Genomic DNA, 16,260 nt, shown 5'->3' on the forward strand with positions numbered 1-16,260 from the left:
TGTGTTATGCAAATAACATAAACCTAGCTTGCTTAATGTGAGAGGAGTTGAAATGCGTGCTGTAGAAGATCAAAGATAATAGTCTATATTGCATGTAGAATGTATTGCATCGAAACTCAAAAAGACAAAAATCCACACCATTGGACCTATAAGCAACATTATGATAGATGGAGAAAAAATTAAAATGGTCAATTATATCATCTTACATGTATCCATAATCAATACCCTTGGTACTGGCAGCAGGAGTTCAGAATATGTATAGCATTGGACTAGTCTGTTGTGCATGGACCTCTCCAAAGTACTGAGGAGTAATGAAGTACTTAAAAACTAAAGTGCGCTTGTTTCAGATTATGATTTTTCAATCATTTGGTATTTATCTTAGGGCTGGACATGGAATAAGGATGACAGAGGAGGAATTTACGCCTTTAAATTATAGTATTGGCGAAGACTACTAAATATATCATGAACTTCCAAAAGAACAAACAAATGTCTTGTGAAAAGTGCAGCCATAACACTCCTTGGAAACAAGGAAGGTGAAGTGTATCTCATGTATTTTGGGCATGTTGCTAGCAGAGGCTATTCCTTGGAGAGACATCATGGTTGGAAAGGTGGAGGGTAAGCAAAGGAGAAGACCCTCGGCTAGGTGAACTGACACAGAGACTGCAGCAATGGGATCAAGTGTGTCAGAGATGATGGGACAAGGTTCTCATTATAAGACAAGGCAAGGTTTAGATCTGTTGTTTGTTTACTGGGCTGCTCTAAGTTGACTCAATAGCACATAACAACAGCAACAACAATATTTAACAATGAGCTCTGGTGGCCTAGAAGTATGAAGTTGCACTGCAATCCCAAAGAAACACAGTTCGAATCCACCAGCTGATCCTTGGGAGAAAGTTGGGCAATCTCTTTTCAGGCAATTTACTGTCTCTGAAAACTCTCAGGAAGGTCAGCTATGAATCAATCCCGCTGGACGGCACATAACAGCAACTCAACAGTTAAAAATGGCGACTCAGCATGCCACTGCCATATATACAAACTATTTTTTTATATTCCAACAAAAATACATACGAAAAAACCTCCCAGTGTATACAACAAATTCCTGATGAAAATATTCTTTCATGGTCTATTAGATTGTTTAAAATCTGACCTACTTAAAATGACAGAGTAACCTTTGTCTCCAGCTGTGTTATTTTAGAAATTCCCCAGAATACTCTCAATCAATTTCTCAGAATACTACGAATGGCAAGGAAAAGAAATGAAAAATTACTTTATGTCTCCCAAACATAGTAAATGCCACTAAAAGAACAAACTTAAAAGTAAACAAAGCCATTTTCCATAAAGCCTGTTGCATCACGAAGCCACAGTTTATGGTAATGATTCCTTTTTCTTTTGTATTACCTTAGATCTCTGATATCAACCAAGGATTAAATTGAATTTAATCCATCAATTAAAGTTCATGATAGTGAACTCTTTTTTGATTGCAATATAGATGACACATATTGTGTTGTGTGCCACTGAGTGAGAATCAATCCATAGCTGACCCTCCAGCAGGTATTCAGGGGCAGTTAACTGCCGGGAAGAGATTGCTTATCTTTCTCCCATGGCCTCGAATTGCGTGTCATTGGGATTGCCCAAACATCAATGTGGTTCATGGTTTAAAAATGAGAAGATCCAACAAACGTTTAACTGTTGTCACCTGAAGGACTCCAGAAACCAACACAATCTCTAACCCACTACAATAATTAGGTTCTAATTATCCTCAAAAGGATAAGTCATATTAATTTTTTTAAAAAAGGACATTGGGAGAATCTCTATCAAATTCTAATATAAGACTAAGAGAGAGATAATATAACCATAGAAAAAATTTTCCCTCATTCACATTTCAACTACCAAATCTTTCACCTGTTATCTAACCAAAGGCTTCCTAAACAGTCTCCCATCATCCACATAACTTTTGTACCTTCTGTTCCTGTGGTTTAACTGTGTTCTCCATATAAGTGGATGTTTCTTTCTGAAAGCTAAACTTAATTTTTCTTTGGTCAATTTGGCTAAAAAAGAAATGCTAAACATATACCACACACTTGAAGTGGCATATTCAGTTCTTCAGTACTACTTTTAAGTCATCTGTGATGAGAGGAAAGTCAGGAGACTTACCCCAAGCATTCACTTCAACTGACACTGTTCTTGGACTCTTGTCTGACAGAAACATTAGCTGCAACACCCAGGAAATAGTATTGCTACTTTAAACCAAGCTCCCTTCTCTGCTAAATGCCAGCGCTCCCCATATAACACACACACACACACACAGAGAGAGAGAGAGAGAAAGAGAGAGAGAGAGAGAGAGAGAGAGAGAGAGAGAGAGAGACATACACATAGAGATACACACAGAGAAAATTTTTAAATTAAAACACTAAGATAATTTTAAAAAATATTTTCTGTAATGTACTTTCTAAGAGGAAAGGAACCATGACTCTCTTAAGATTTTTTTTGGTTGTTGGTATGGTGTGTTGTGGTTGTTTTTGCTTGTTTTTTTAGTCTAAGATTTACTTGGGAGAGTTATTCTACATGCGTGAGAAAACTCCAAACCCAGGTTTATTGCAGAGTCAGTAGCATGAAATAACTAGAAAATGATGCCTTAGATACAACTGGAGAAGTCCCAGATGCTTTGATGACTAGTACTCTGTATGCTGTTATGTTCATCTCAATCTTAACCATTTTTAAAAAGTAGAGAAGGTGGGAGGTATCAGAATGCAACTAACCTGGGGATCGAGAGTAATTCCGAAAGGAAATAAGCTGAGAGAAGTCAATATGAGCCTGAAGAGATAGGGGTGGAGATCTAGGCAGCCTGTCAAAGCTGTCATAATGCCAAGGGATTATGAGACCTCCATGCCTTGTTTAACACGGCTGGTGCTGGCACCTCCACTGTCTTTACTTCCCTCCACTGCTCCCCAAGTCACTGCTTGAAACTGGCCTCCTGAGCTACACATCCTCATTGTTGTGGTGTTGTTATGTTAGTCAACTATGACTTATAGTGAGTCATTCTATGAACAACTGCACTAAACCCTGCCCTTTCCTGAGCCAATCTCACTGTCTTTAACACACCTATCTCATTGCCACAGTCACTGTGTCAATCCATCTCATCCAGGATCTTCCTCTCCTGCACTGACCCTCCAGCTTTCCAAGTATGATGTCCTTCTCCAAGTACCAGCCCCTCCTGGTAACATGCCCAAGGCATGTGAGGTGAGAGTTTAAAAATCTTTGCCTCCAAGGAGTAAACTGGTTTCACCTTCTCCAGGATAGACCTGTTCGTTCTCTTGGCAGTCCATGGTATGTTCAAGACTCTGGCATCACAAATTAAAGGCACTGGTTCTTCTTTTGTCATCCTCTAAATCACATGGTGTAGGCTGATTCTTGACTTATAATCTCGAGACTTTCATAGTCATATCAGAAATGGGATAATACACATTTGCTAGATGTTTAAAGGTAAAGAAGTCCGCCTAAGAACTCTCCTGCTTTTCTTGGACACTGCAGGCACTTGACATTGCTCTTAGAGATTGTCTATTTTTCATTTAATAATGGCAGTTCTCTGTATCCCTAACATAACACATACCTCTTCCTTTGCCATTTCTGATACAATGCTGTCATTCCTTACTGGGAACCTTAAAAAATATTGAACACCTAGTATGTGTAAGTAAAAAAGCAAGATCTACATATGAGTCTGAAACCAAATTCTTCCACTTACTATCTGCACGCCGCTTTCCACAATCTCTCCAAGCCTAAATTTCCCTTCAATAGGCCACTCATGGAGATAATACTATAGCTCTGTTGCTCGTGTAAGGATTACAGATACGATGTATAAAATACCCAACATTGTGCTTGAACATAGTAGGCCCTTGCAATGTGGTAGCCTTTTTACTAAAAATAAAATATGGTAGGCTAATTTCATTAGCCCATTTTCTAGTCATAATTAAGTCTCACTTCAATTTAAGAAGAATATGCCAAACATCTGCTAAATGCCAGTCATTCACTTACTTAATAAACATTTCATTAGTGGGCAATCTCCTCCCGTGCAATTCATTGCCTCTGAAAACCTGCTGGGGGGGGTCAATGATGGGCCAGTTCTGACTCAAAAGTACACAACAACTATAACTACAGGTATCTTACTAGGTATTTAACAATAAGTAAGATACCATTTCCAACCCTCTAGACATTAGACTAGGAGGCAAACTAATAGACAATGATTACAAAGCATTAAGTTAAGTCTAGTGCTGTAATAGAATATGTCCAAGAGCTAGTGTGGTTGGGAAGGCCTAATCCAGTAAGCTGTACAGAGAGGATATTTTAGCTGGGGAAAGACATTTCAGGTAAGCTGACAGGGATGATGCAGGGAAAGTAGGAAGGTGTCTGAGACATAGTAAGGCATAAGCATGTACAGAGAAGAAGCATGAACGTGCATAACACGTTTGGAGAACTGCAGGTACTTCCAGTAATAATAATAACAGTATAAAGAGTTCAGAATTGTAGGAGAGAAGAAAGGAGGTGTGGGGAAAGGAGAAATAGTAGATAGGAATGAAGTTTCCTGCAACCTATATTACAAACATCTGCTAACGACATTTGAGTGTAACATACATATTTTTCAAAGTTTACACAGTATTTTTATGAAGAATTAGAGAGAGGCGAAGGTACCTTTTTAAATAAAAGCCAGAGAAAGAATGAGGTCATGAACCAAGGTAGAAACCACAGGAAACTAAGGGACCAATCATAAAGGGAGTAGGGATCTTGGGTCATGGAACCAATTTAATTTGAGGAGAGGGATCCGAAGTAAAGAAAAGGATAGCATAGAAAATATAATATAAAAAATATCAAAATATCAATATCAAAAATATAATATCAATATCAATATCAAAATATAATATAAAAAAAATTTGACGTTCAATAAAAACTGTAAACTATACTGGTATTCAATAAAAACTATAAACATGAAGCTTGAAGCAACCCTTGTAGGAGATTCAATAAAAACTATAAACTGCATCTGAAATTTAATAAAAGCTATGAACATAAAGCTTGAAAACTGTCTAGTACAAGAAATATGAAGAAGACACTCCACAGAGCATCATGGTCCAATTGTTAAACCCATTATTGAGAGAAAATCTTAAAAGAGCAGACATTTCACATGGAATAAGAGAGATAAGTGTAACAGCAGTCTTATTCACCAGAAAAAGAAAATATAAGACAGAAAATCAACCATGCGACATCTTTAAAGAAGGAAAAAAGGAAAGGCCACAGGTAATTCTTTACCAGAAGAATTACCTTTCCGAAATGAACATAAAAGACTGTGTCAGACATACAAAAGGTGAATAGATTGATAAGCAGCACACCAGCCTGAGATATATTGTTAACTGAAAAACTTCAGGAAAAAGGAAGAAAAAAATCATACCAGATAGAAATTTAAATCTATACAAAGGCAAGAGAAGAATAAAAAATTTTAAGTTTGTCAGAAAATCTGAAAGACTTCTTCCACTTATTTCAACGTTTTTAAATAAGAAATAGGTCTTAAATGATATTTACATTTTTGTGTATACTTATATTTAAAATGTAGACATAAGTTTTAAATCATATTTATATTATAATTATACTTAAAAATGTAGAAATGCAATGTATAGCAATGACAGTACAATGGCTGTGAGTCTGAGATTTAAAACCCAATCTTAACTGTTATCAAGAACAGATAAAGAGAAATTCAGTAAGAACACAGAAAATTTGAACTATAACAGTTACCAATTTCACATAACAGTTATAGAATAGGTTTCCTAACAACTTTAGAATAAATGTTCTATATCATGCTGAAAACCTTAACTAATGTGGACCATCCTGGACCACGACAGTAGTTTCAATACCTTTAAAATGATAGATTGCATGCCGTAATACTCTCTGACAAAGGGTCCATATAATTATGCAATAACAGAAAGATATCCTAAAAATCTTCTAATGATTTAGAAATTTAAAAAAATATTTGTCTATAGTTCATATATGACACATAAATTTAAAAATTAAATTAGAAAAAGTTTAAATAAAATGAAAAAACATGGTTTTTTAGATTGTGCTAAAAACCATACCTAGAGGAAACCTAATGTCATTAAATGCTTGAGAATAAACCAAGTTAGCCCCAAAGTAAGCAGAAGGAATTAATAAAAAATAATAATTAAATGTGTGCATGATGTAAAAAAATTAATAAAATAATCAAGCAATAGAAATACTGTTAAAAAAAATCAAGCAATGGAATATCACCAAAACTTGATTCTGATTTTTTGAGGGGGAGGGAAAAGCAATAAAATTAAGAAAGTTCTATCCAGATTGATTTTATTCATGGTTGTTGCTGTAGAATGAGAGAAGAAAAATAGTCAGCAATGCTACAGGCATTAAGATGCTTCAAACTAGATGAATGTGACATGGTCTTTGAAAGACATAAACTATACAAAAGAACAAATACTGCATAGTGCCACTGTTAGAAAGCAAGTCTGAATATATAATTAGGCATTATACATATAAGTCAACAGCCCCGAATAAGAGGTACATTACAAAGAAGACTGGGGGGGGGTATGGGGAGGGAGGTAATTGTGCAACAGTGAATGAATATAAAAAAAAAAAGTTAACTGGGCGAGGGGAGAGGGGGTAAAATGTACAACAATGAATGAATGAAAATCTAACTTTTCTGTAAGCTTTTGTTAAAATCACAATTAAAATTTTATAGATTTTCCACAGTGTTGTCAAAAGAATCAGATAACTTGAATAGTCTCATACATATTAAAGAAATTAAAATAATAGTTTCAAATATTTCTACAAAACAGCCCAGAAAATGTCAATCTTGGTCAATCCTACCTACAATTTTAGGAAGAAATGAAACCAATTCACAAACTCTTGAAGAAAGTAGAAAACATTTTCCTATTGATTTGATGATAATTAAAATAGTACATAGAGAACTGCCAGACACTGCTGATATCAGAGGGATCCTGCATGAAAGTAAGGAATACCAGAAGAATGTCTAGTTGTGCTTTATTGACTATGCAAAGGCATTTGGCTGTGTGGATCATAACAAATTATGCTGAACACTGAGAAGAACGGGAATTCCAGAACGCAAAATTGTGTTCATATAAAACCTATATGGAGACCAAGAGGCTACTGTGTGAACAGAACAAGGGGACACTACATGGTTTATAGCTGCTCAAGTGTAGCCAGAGTCCTCCTGGGGGCAAAGATGGCAATTTTCTGTCTCATGTACTTTGGACATGTTGTTAGGGGACTTTATTCCTTGGTAATGGACATCATACCACAATGGTTACCCATTATGTAAAGTGTTTGGATGAGCTTCCAGATTGGTTAATATTAAGAAGGAGGAGTGGCACCCACTTTCTAAAGTAGATGCCTCTGGAAACTCTACAGACTCTTTTATAAATGGAAACTCTACAAACTCTCTTATAAATGTGTAGAAATTAAGTTAATTATAGCACAGAGTTGTCTTTTGTGCAGAACTTACTCTGAGTCATATTCGACTCGACAATACTTAACCACTGCTAAATGAGACTAGTGCTGTTATATCTGGAGGAATATTCTTCCACTTTGCACATCACTCTTTGTCAATGTGCTGCATGAGGTAACCGGGGTTTGTTGCGATGCTGAACCTTGTGCCATGGGGATATCCATAATGGTTACCGTTGCGGACAATGTTTGGTGGTGTTCCTAGTTTTAAAACAGGTTTGGAAGCAGGAGTGGCATCCACTTCCTAAACCACATGCCTTTGGAAACTCTATGAACTTGGAGAAACAATGATAGCTATGGAAAGGCATTAGGTCTTTTGTTCACAGTCACTATGAGTCGACCTCGACTCTACAGTAATCAACAACAAACGACAATGGACATCATACTTGGAAAGGTGGAAGACAGGCTACAGAGAGGAAAACCCTTAATGAGGTAAGATGGATTGACACTGTGACTACAGCAATGGGCTCAGGTATGTCAGAAATGATGAGGACGGCACAGGACAGGACAGGGTTCAGATCTGTTGTTCATAGGGTTGCTATGAGTTGTACTCAGCTCAATAACATCTAACAACAACATTAACATGAAGATAAATTCTCATTACTTTTTCTCTCACACTATCAATAAAAATTAACTTGAAACATGTATCTAATATAAGAACTAAAAGTAGAAAATTTCTTGAAAGGAAAAGAAGATATAGATGTATTCAGTAATACATGAGAAGAAGTTCACTATCATAGTCAGCAGGGAAATGTAAATGAAAACCACAATGGATATTATTATCCAGCCATCAGAATAGCTTTTGATTTAAAAAAAGACTGATAATAATAATAAGTATTGATGATGTTGTGAAGTGAGTGGAATGTGTATTATACAATTCTTATAGTCACTTTGTAAAGAGTTTCAGTAATACTTATTATAAAGCTGTCCATATAGCCCAGATTCTATTCCTGGTACTTACCCAAATGAATTTTTAAAATATGCTCATTAAAATAAAATTATGTGTGACTGTTTATAGCAAGTATTTATATTAGCTCTATTCAAAATTACAACTAGAAACAATAAAAATGTCCTTCAACTGGTGTAAGAATCAATAAGCTGTGATATATCCAAACAATAGACTACTATTAGGCAATAGCACAAACTAAAGGACAAACTACTGATGAATGAAACAATGTGAATGAGTCTCAAAAACACTATGCTCAGTCAATAAAGTAAAATTCAAAAGCTAACCCTGTGTGACTTCACTTGTATGACATCCTGAAGTTCTGGGTGGCATAGCTGTCTCATGCGGTCAGCCACTAACCAAAACATGGCAATTGGAATCCACTCAGAGCTTCCTCAGAAGAAAAGCCAAGTACAGAAGCTCTGACTCGATGACAACTGCTTATAGAACACTCTAAAAAGAGAAAAACTCATTGCTATCGAATCAAAGCCAACTCAGAGCAGATCCTCTAGTGGTTTCCGAGGCTGTTGGTCCCACAGGATAAGGATGCCTGTCTTTCTCTGATTTGAACCACCAGGAAGGCGTGTGGCCTTTCGGTTAGAAGTGCACTCCACATAATCTAGGCCACCAGAGCTCCTTGTATTGTTGTTGTTAGTCCAGTATGACTCATAGCAACCCTATGAACAAAAGATCAGAACCCTGTTCTATCCTGCACCATCCTCACACTTCCTTATACACAAGAGCCCATTGCAGCAGTCACCTTGTCAATGCACCTAATTGAGGGTCTTCTTCTCATTTGCTGACTCTCCACCCTTCCCAGCATCATGTTCCTCTCCAAGGAATAGCACCTCCTAGCAACATGTCCAAAGTATGTGAGGTGAAGCCTCCTCATTCGAGCCTCCAAAGAGTACTCCACCTGCACCCTCTCCAAGACATATCTGATAGTTCTCTTGACTGTTCATGGGATGTTTAGTGCTATTCTCCAACACCAAAACTCAAAGGCATAAATTCTTTTTCTGTCATCCTTATTCATTGTCCAGCTCTCAGATGCAAAGCAAGTAATCGGAAAGTCTATGCCCTGAATCAGACGCACCTTACTCCTCAAACTGACATCATTCCTCTTCAATAATTTGGAGAGGTCCCTATCTGCAGATTTTCCCAGGACAATGTATCTCCTTATTTCCTGACTGTTGGAACCAAGGGTGTTAATTGTGGAGCTCCTTGTAAAAAAAAAATAAATAAAAAAAATAATGCTCAAAAAAAGGCAAAGCTATAAGGAAAGTAAACAGACCAGGAGTTCATAGGAACAGGGAGAGCAGCTGACTCTGAAAGGGCCTGGGAGAATCTGGAAGGATGAGGAAGTGTTCTCTATCTTGGTCGTTGGTGGTTACATGATTGTATGCGTGGATCAACACTCACACAACTGTACTCTAAAAAAGAGTGCATTTTAAAGCACTTAAATTTCATCTTATTTGAAATATAAAAGACTAATGAGAATAATTCTGTCCCCATGTTGAGGGACCACTTAATCTCTTCTGGAGTCAGTATTAGAGCTTGTTGAATAGACAAGTATTTTACTACCTTTTGCAATAAGCAAGTGGATCGTAATGAAGATGACTTTCTCATCTTTTCCCCTCTATTCTAAGGCATATCTGAATGGGAATACGCATATCTTTAATTACTGTAAGCTTTGAGTCCACAGTTCATTTTCTTCTGAATCTTAGATTTTTTTTTTCTGCTGTGTCATATCAAAATTTGAAAAAAAAAATATCTTCAGTGAAGTAGGTGGAGGGACCACTTCTTAATGAGACTCAAATTGCTTTAATTCACCCCTTCGGAGGTGCAGATGTGTACGGTTTGCTCCAGTCTTCTCAAATATGGCAAATGAAGATGGCAGCAGCCATCTGTGGCTGACAAGTGATCACTGTCATTACTGCTGTTGCAATACAATTCAGATGGGGGCCGTTCAGTCCCATTTGTTTTGCTCACTCATTTTGTTTTGCGCTTCTTTTTTATATTATTTTATTTTATTATTGTATGTGTGTACCGTCAAATCAGATCTGACTGGTACAAGAGGAGATTGTTCCTCCTTCTCCAGCAGAGCATCTGGTGGATTTGAACCGTGCACCTCTGGGATTGCGGTACACCTTCTTGCCACTAGGCCACCAGAACTCGCCTGTTTTGCACTTCTTGTAAGTTCCCATCTGCTATTCCATATTATAAAGCTCTGCTGGCCTAGTGGTAAGAAGCTGCGCTGCAATCTCTAAGGCTTGAGTCTCAGATCCACCAGCTTTTCCACAGGAGAAGGATGGGCAGTCCTTTCCTGTGTGACCTACTGACTCTGATATCCACCAGAGGATCAGCTATGAGTCAGCTCTGGTTCGATTCCGACTCAATGGCCCACAACAACATTCCACATTAATATAAGTTTATCAATAATATATAAAAACCATAGTTCTTCTTGTCATTACACTCTGTAATGGCCACTTTGTCACGGCCCTTAAATCCTATTCACTCTTTTCAGGTTGAAATTTACCCCAGCTCAGGATTTGTGAACCATTTTATGCAAAACCTGATTCAGTAATACAATTTGAATAGTGATAAAAGAAACTGACACTCCAAACAGAAGCTCTCGTCCATAGGAGCATCAGCATAAATATGCCTATCACTTAAAATTCTTATTACAAAGGAGCATAAATATAGTTTCAAACATGTCAAAGGCAGAGATTGTCAAACAACCATGTGCTTGACTGCCAGAAAAAGAAAGAGGCTGGAAAAGGAAGCACTGCTTAGCATTTTAAAATTATTATGTTCATGTAGTTTATTGTCATCTATTTTAAGAGAGTTTTCCATAAAAATTAAAAATATAGCAAACTGAAATTATTTTTTCATTTGATCAGCTAGCAAACTTAATCATGACAATAGACACTTTTCTTTCTGAGCTGAAAATCTAAGCAAGCAGGTGACCCAAGCAGAGGTACAGGTTCTCTTCCTGCTCTGAGGGTAACAGTCACAAAGGTAGATTACTGCTCTGAGGGTAACAGTCACAAAGGTAGATTACTAGAAGACATGTTGCCCTCAATCTAATTTAGTGAGAGAAATCATAACTGGAGGAAATCACTTTACCTCTTTTATAAGCAATAAAGGAACACCCAGATCAGAAGTCCCCACTGGCTGAGCAAATCCCCATGAGGCCAGGTCACTAATGGTAATAGCAAGAATACTTTGCTTTTATTTATTTAAATAACATTTCATATGCTTCAGAGAGCTTCCAGGAACATCATGTCATTAGGTTCTCACATGAGCTTTCTGAGGTTAAATATGTGTGCTGTTCTTCCAAAAGGACAACTAATAACAATGAAACACAGGAAGCTCCAGAAGATAAACAGAGCAGAAGTGCCAGGAATCTGTGGCTCTTTCACAAGGATTTAGAAAGACTGCTTCACCCAAAACCAACCACTCACAGAGTTCTCTGTAATACTCTCATACTGGAAAAGGAAGAAAAATGTATGAGAAATACATCATTTAACAATTGATTGTTTTTGTTGTTGTTGTTTGATGCTCTCAAGTTGTAGACGACTCATGGCGACCCTATGAACGAACGGCCTGAGCACTGTTCATACATAGAGTTTCCAGAGGCAAGCCATTTCAGAAGTGGCTGCCGCTCCTGCTTCCAGTAACAGTTGATTAGGAAACAAAAATTCAGAAGCTTTCAATCTCAGTTTTTAAACAATAGTATTTTAAATTGTTTCATATCCATGAATGTCTGAACAATAAATGAGCCAGACCACGAAACAATCAATGCCTTTGCTTTATGGTGTTGGTTGAATATACCATGGTATGTCAAAAGAATAAATATATCTGTCTTAGAACAAGAACAGCCAGAATGTTCTTTTTTTTTTTTTTTCAGAATGTTCTTTAAAACTGAAGATGACTAGACTTCATCTCACAACCTTTGGGCATGTTATTAGATGGAGCTAGTCTGTGTAGAAGTGCATCATTCTTAGAAAAACAGAGTTAAACAAAACGGGGAAGCTATCCAATAAGATGTCAGTCTAGAGACTATGGTGCACCTGATCCAGGCCATGGTCTTTACAATTACTTGCTATGCGTCAAAGAGCTGGACAACGACTAAGGATGACAGAAGAAGAATTGATGCCTTTGAGTTGTGGTACTGGAGAAGAGTCTTGAACATACCATGGACCGCCAAGAAAACAAATAGGTCTTGGAGAGGGTGAAGCCAAGATTTTCCTTGGAGGCTAGAATTTTGAAGCCCCTTCTCACACACTTTGGGCATGTAGCCAGGAGAGAACGATCCTTGGAGAAGGATATCATGTTTGCAAGGGTAGAGGGACAAGGCAGGAGAGGAAGACCCTGGATGAGATGGATTGGTACAGTAACTGGAGTGATGGGGATAGGTGTGTTGGTGTCAGTGAGACTTGCTCAGGACAGGGCAGGCTTCAGGGTGGTTGTACATCGCTATGAGTCACAGGTGACTCAATGGCCCATAACAATAACAACATTCAATGAGATGGCTCAATAGAGTGTCTTCATTGATAGACTAAAGCATGGCAACGATTTTGAGGAACTGCTAAGAACTGGGCAGTATTTTGTCTGTTCAGCAGAATGTTGCTAGGAATCAGAACCAACTGATGGTGCTCAATAAAGTTCCCAATGGCTGATCTTCTGAAAGTAAATTGCAGGGCCTCTCTTCAAAGGTGCCTCTGCATGGACAAGAAGCAAGTTCTTGCCAGGGGCTGGGAAGAAGGAGGTCCAATATAGAGTATATACACACAAGAGAGTGATCAATTATCTTAGTGCAGGGGGGGGGTGATTTTCATATAGAGAGTGATACCTGACCTGGGTTTTATAAGTATGTGACCAGGGTGGAAAAGGCATGACAAGGAGTTACAACCAACTTAGTCTGTTTGTGTAACTTAGAACTCCCTATATTGTAAGGTGACTGAGGAGCTAGCTGCGAAGGCCAGTGATGTGGGTGGGAATTTATGTGGGGAGTAGAAAGAGAATGGTCTCATAGAACAAACTGTGGAACTTGTGCATCATTTATTTCTTGAGCACCTATAATAATAAAATTACCCTAGCAGATGCTGAAATATACACAAAAAAAATAAGGCTTGTCTTCAAAGAAATGCTTCTTTCAACTCATTAGATGAAATAAGAAACAATAAAATTTTCAGAATTCTGCTTTTTAAAAAATATAAGTGTGAGTCTCAGGCTGTTTCATTATTTTGTAAGAAAATATGATATGCTACTAATCACTGGCTTTCTTTCATTTGGTTTTCAGTTCATTGTTAATAGCCAGTCATAAAACTTAAGGAGAAGAGCTGAATAGCTACAATATAAGCACAACTACAATGTCACCATAAGCATTATGAATATTTTAAATGTCATAGGACAAAGCAAATATATTTTTCTAATTATTTAAAATTTAGCTCTCAGGGAGCTCTGGTGGTCCAGTGGACAGGGACTTGTGCTGTCAACCAAAAATTTAGCTCTCTTTGACTCTGATGCTAAATTTCTAAACCAAAATCCTTTCGGCTAAGTGTCCAGAATGTGTTTCATACCATAATTTTTCAATTTGATTGTTCAATTAACAGACACACAAGATAAGTTGGCACCATTCTTTCTCTTTTATAGTTTCCCAAAACCCAACTTTTCAAGTCTCACCACGAAAATTCAGGTACACAAAGATTTTGTACATTACTTGTAATACTGATGTAATCTGTAGGGCAAGTTATAATAATGGGACAAAGAGGGAAACAGAATCCTAAATAAGGCCTGAAGCATGATGATTAATCATTAGGATAAGATCAAGATAAAAGTGACAATTTAAGAAATGACACTTGGTCATTCTTTCAGGGCATAAAACAAAAATAGAGACACAGAGAACACTTTTTTAAATGCTGAAACTAAGTGAGAGTGAGCACATAGTTTTGATGCTTTGATTTTGGGATAAATGAATGAATAAAGTTACTTAGAAATCAGGTATATTTTTCTTTTCTCAATGACTTAAGACTATTGTTTATTAGTGGCTTCCAAAAAGCATATTAAAATGGTTTGAAAGTTTTCCTTGATGACGTCTACTGTTGATGAAAATTTTTGTACATGGGAATTCTTAGTACAAAGAATTAACCTAGAATTTAAATTCGTTGAATGATATGCTGATGATTTCTAAATGTAAATTCATTTGTTCCATCAAATTTGCTTCTCAAGCTCTAAATATCCAATTATGGGATAAACTACTCCTAGTCAGAGGAAGTTCATGTATCAGGAAGAAACTCACACATACCATCCAAGAGCGGGCAAAGAACAACCACTTTTACGCAGGGCACCCTGGAGGCAAGCTGGGTTTTTCTGGGGAAAGCACGCATAATGTGCCCCGACATATACCAAGTCTTGTCCCCTCCAGGGTCCCACTTCTTTTCCCTAAAGAATAAACTGGAATCTGTCTCCTGCTGGAATCTCTTTCTGGAGCTCTGGAGGCCAAGGGGCTATGGTCCTCCATCACCCTTATCTAAGACCAAGAGTTTCTACACATTGAGCTCCAAGATTCTAAATGACTGAACATGACTTAACTATGACCAACATGACCAACACTGAGCATGATTTAACTGGAGTAATTCTATCAATGGACCTTAATATAGTAATAGCTCCCTACTCTTGAGGCAGTTCTGATGGCACAATCTGCAGGGAGTTGCACCGCTAACCCAAAGGCTGTGCCTCTCTCTGGTGGTTCAAATCCAACAGGTATGTGGGAGAAAAATGGGCAAACTCCTCTCATGTAATTACAGCCTGGGAAACCTACTTGGTCCACTGCGTATACATACGGAACCTTGGCCATTAACAAAGTCCAGAGCTGGCGGAGGGGAGGGCACGATGCCGTGTCGGGGGGGTGCAATGTGAAACCTGAACATGGGGGTAGTGGATCAGAGCTTCAGGTGAGTGTCCTTATTCAAGTCCACTCCCACCGTCCACTGCGTCTGCGCACAGCACCTTGGCCAATTCCCAAGTTCAGAGCTGGTGGTGGAGGGGGCGCGAGCCGGGTGACGGGGGAGCAAAGCGATACCTGAAGTTGGGGGTCGTGGATCAGAACAGCAGGGGTGTGTTCCGATTCAAGACCACTCCCACCGTCCTCTGCGTCTGCGCACGGCACCTTGGCCAGTCCCAAAGTTCAGACCTGGCGGGGGCGTGAGCCGGGTAGGGGGGGGGGAGCAATACGATACCTGAAGATGGGTGTCGTGGATCAGAGCTGCAGGGGTGTCCCGATTCAAGTCCACTCCCACCGTCCACTGCGTCTGTGCACGGCATCTTGGCCAGTCCCTAAGTACAGAACTCGCGGGGGTGGGGGTGGGGGAGCAATGCCAATGCGACACCTGGAGATGGGGGTTGTGGATCAGAGCTGCAGAGGTGTGTCCCAATTCAAATCCACTCCCACCATCCACTGCGTCTGAGGTTGGGACCTTGGCCAGTCCCAAAGTTCAGAGCTGGCGGGGGGGGGTGTTGCGAGCCCGTTCGGGGGGAGCAATGCGATACCTGAAGATGGGGGTCGTGGATCTGAGCGGCAGCGGTGTGTCCCGATTCAAGTCCACTCCCACCGTCCACTTCGTCTGCAATCGGCACCTTGGCCAAACCCAATGTTTAGTGCTATCGGGGGCATGGGGGGCGCGAGCCGGGTGGGAGGGAGCAATGCGATACCTAAAGATGGAGGTCGTGGATCAGAGCTGCAGGGGTGTGTCCCAAATCAAGTCCACTCCTAC

The 16,260-nt window shown here is 38.8% G+C and overlaps 1 protein-coding gene across 1 annotated transcript in view; it reads right to left on the reverse strand.

The window, feature by feature from the left end:
- AKAP7 (A kinase (PRKA) anchor protein 7) overlaps positions 1–16,260 on the reverse strand; it is a 184,675-nt gene that overhangs the window by 8,210 nt on the left and 160,205 nt on the right. The window lies entirely within an intron of this gene.

Source organism: Elephantulus edwardii, unplaced genomic scaffold, assembly GCF_000299155.1.
Source record: "Elephantulus edwardii isolate Elephantulus edwardi_28Jun2011 unplaced genomic scaffold, EleEdw1.0 scaffold00039, whole genome shotgun sequence".
Lineage (NCBI taxonomy): Eukaryota > Metazoa > Chordata > Mammalia > Macroscelidea > Macroscelididae > Elephantulus > Elephantulus edwardii.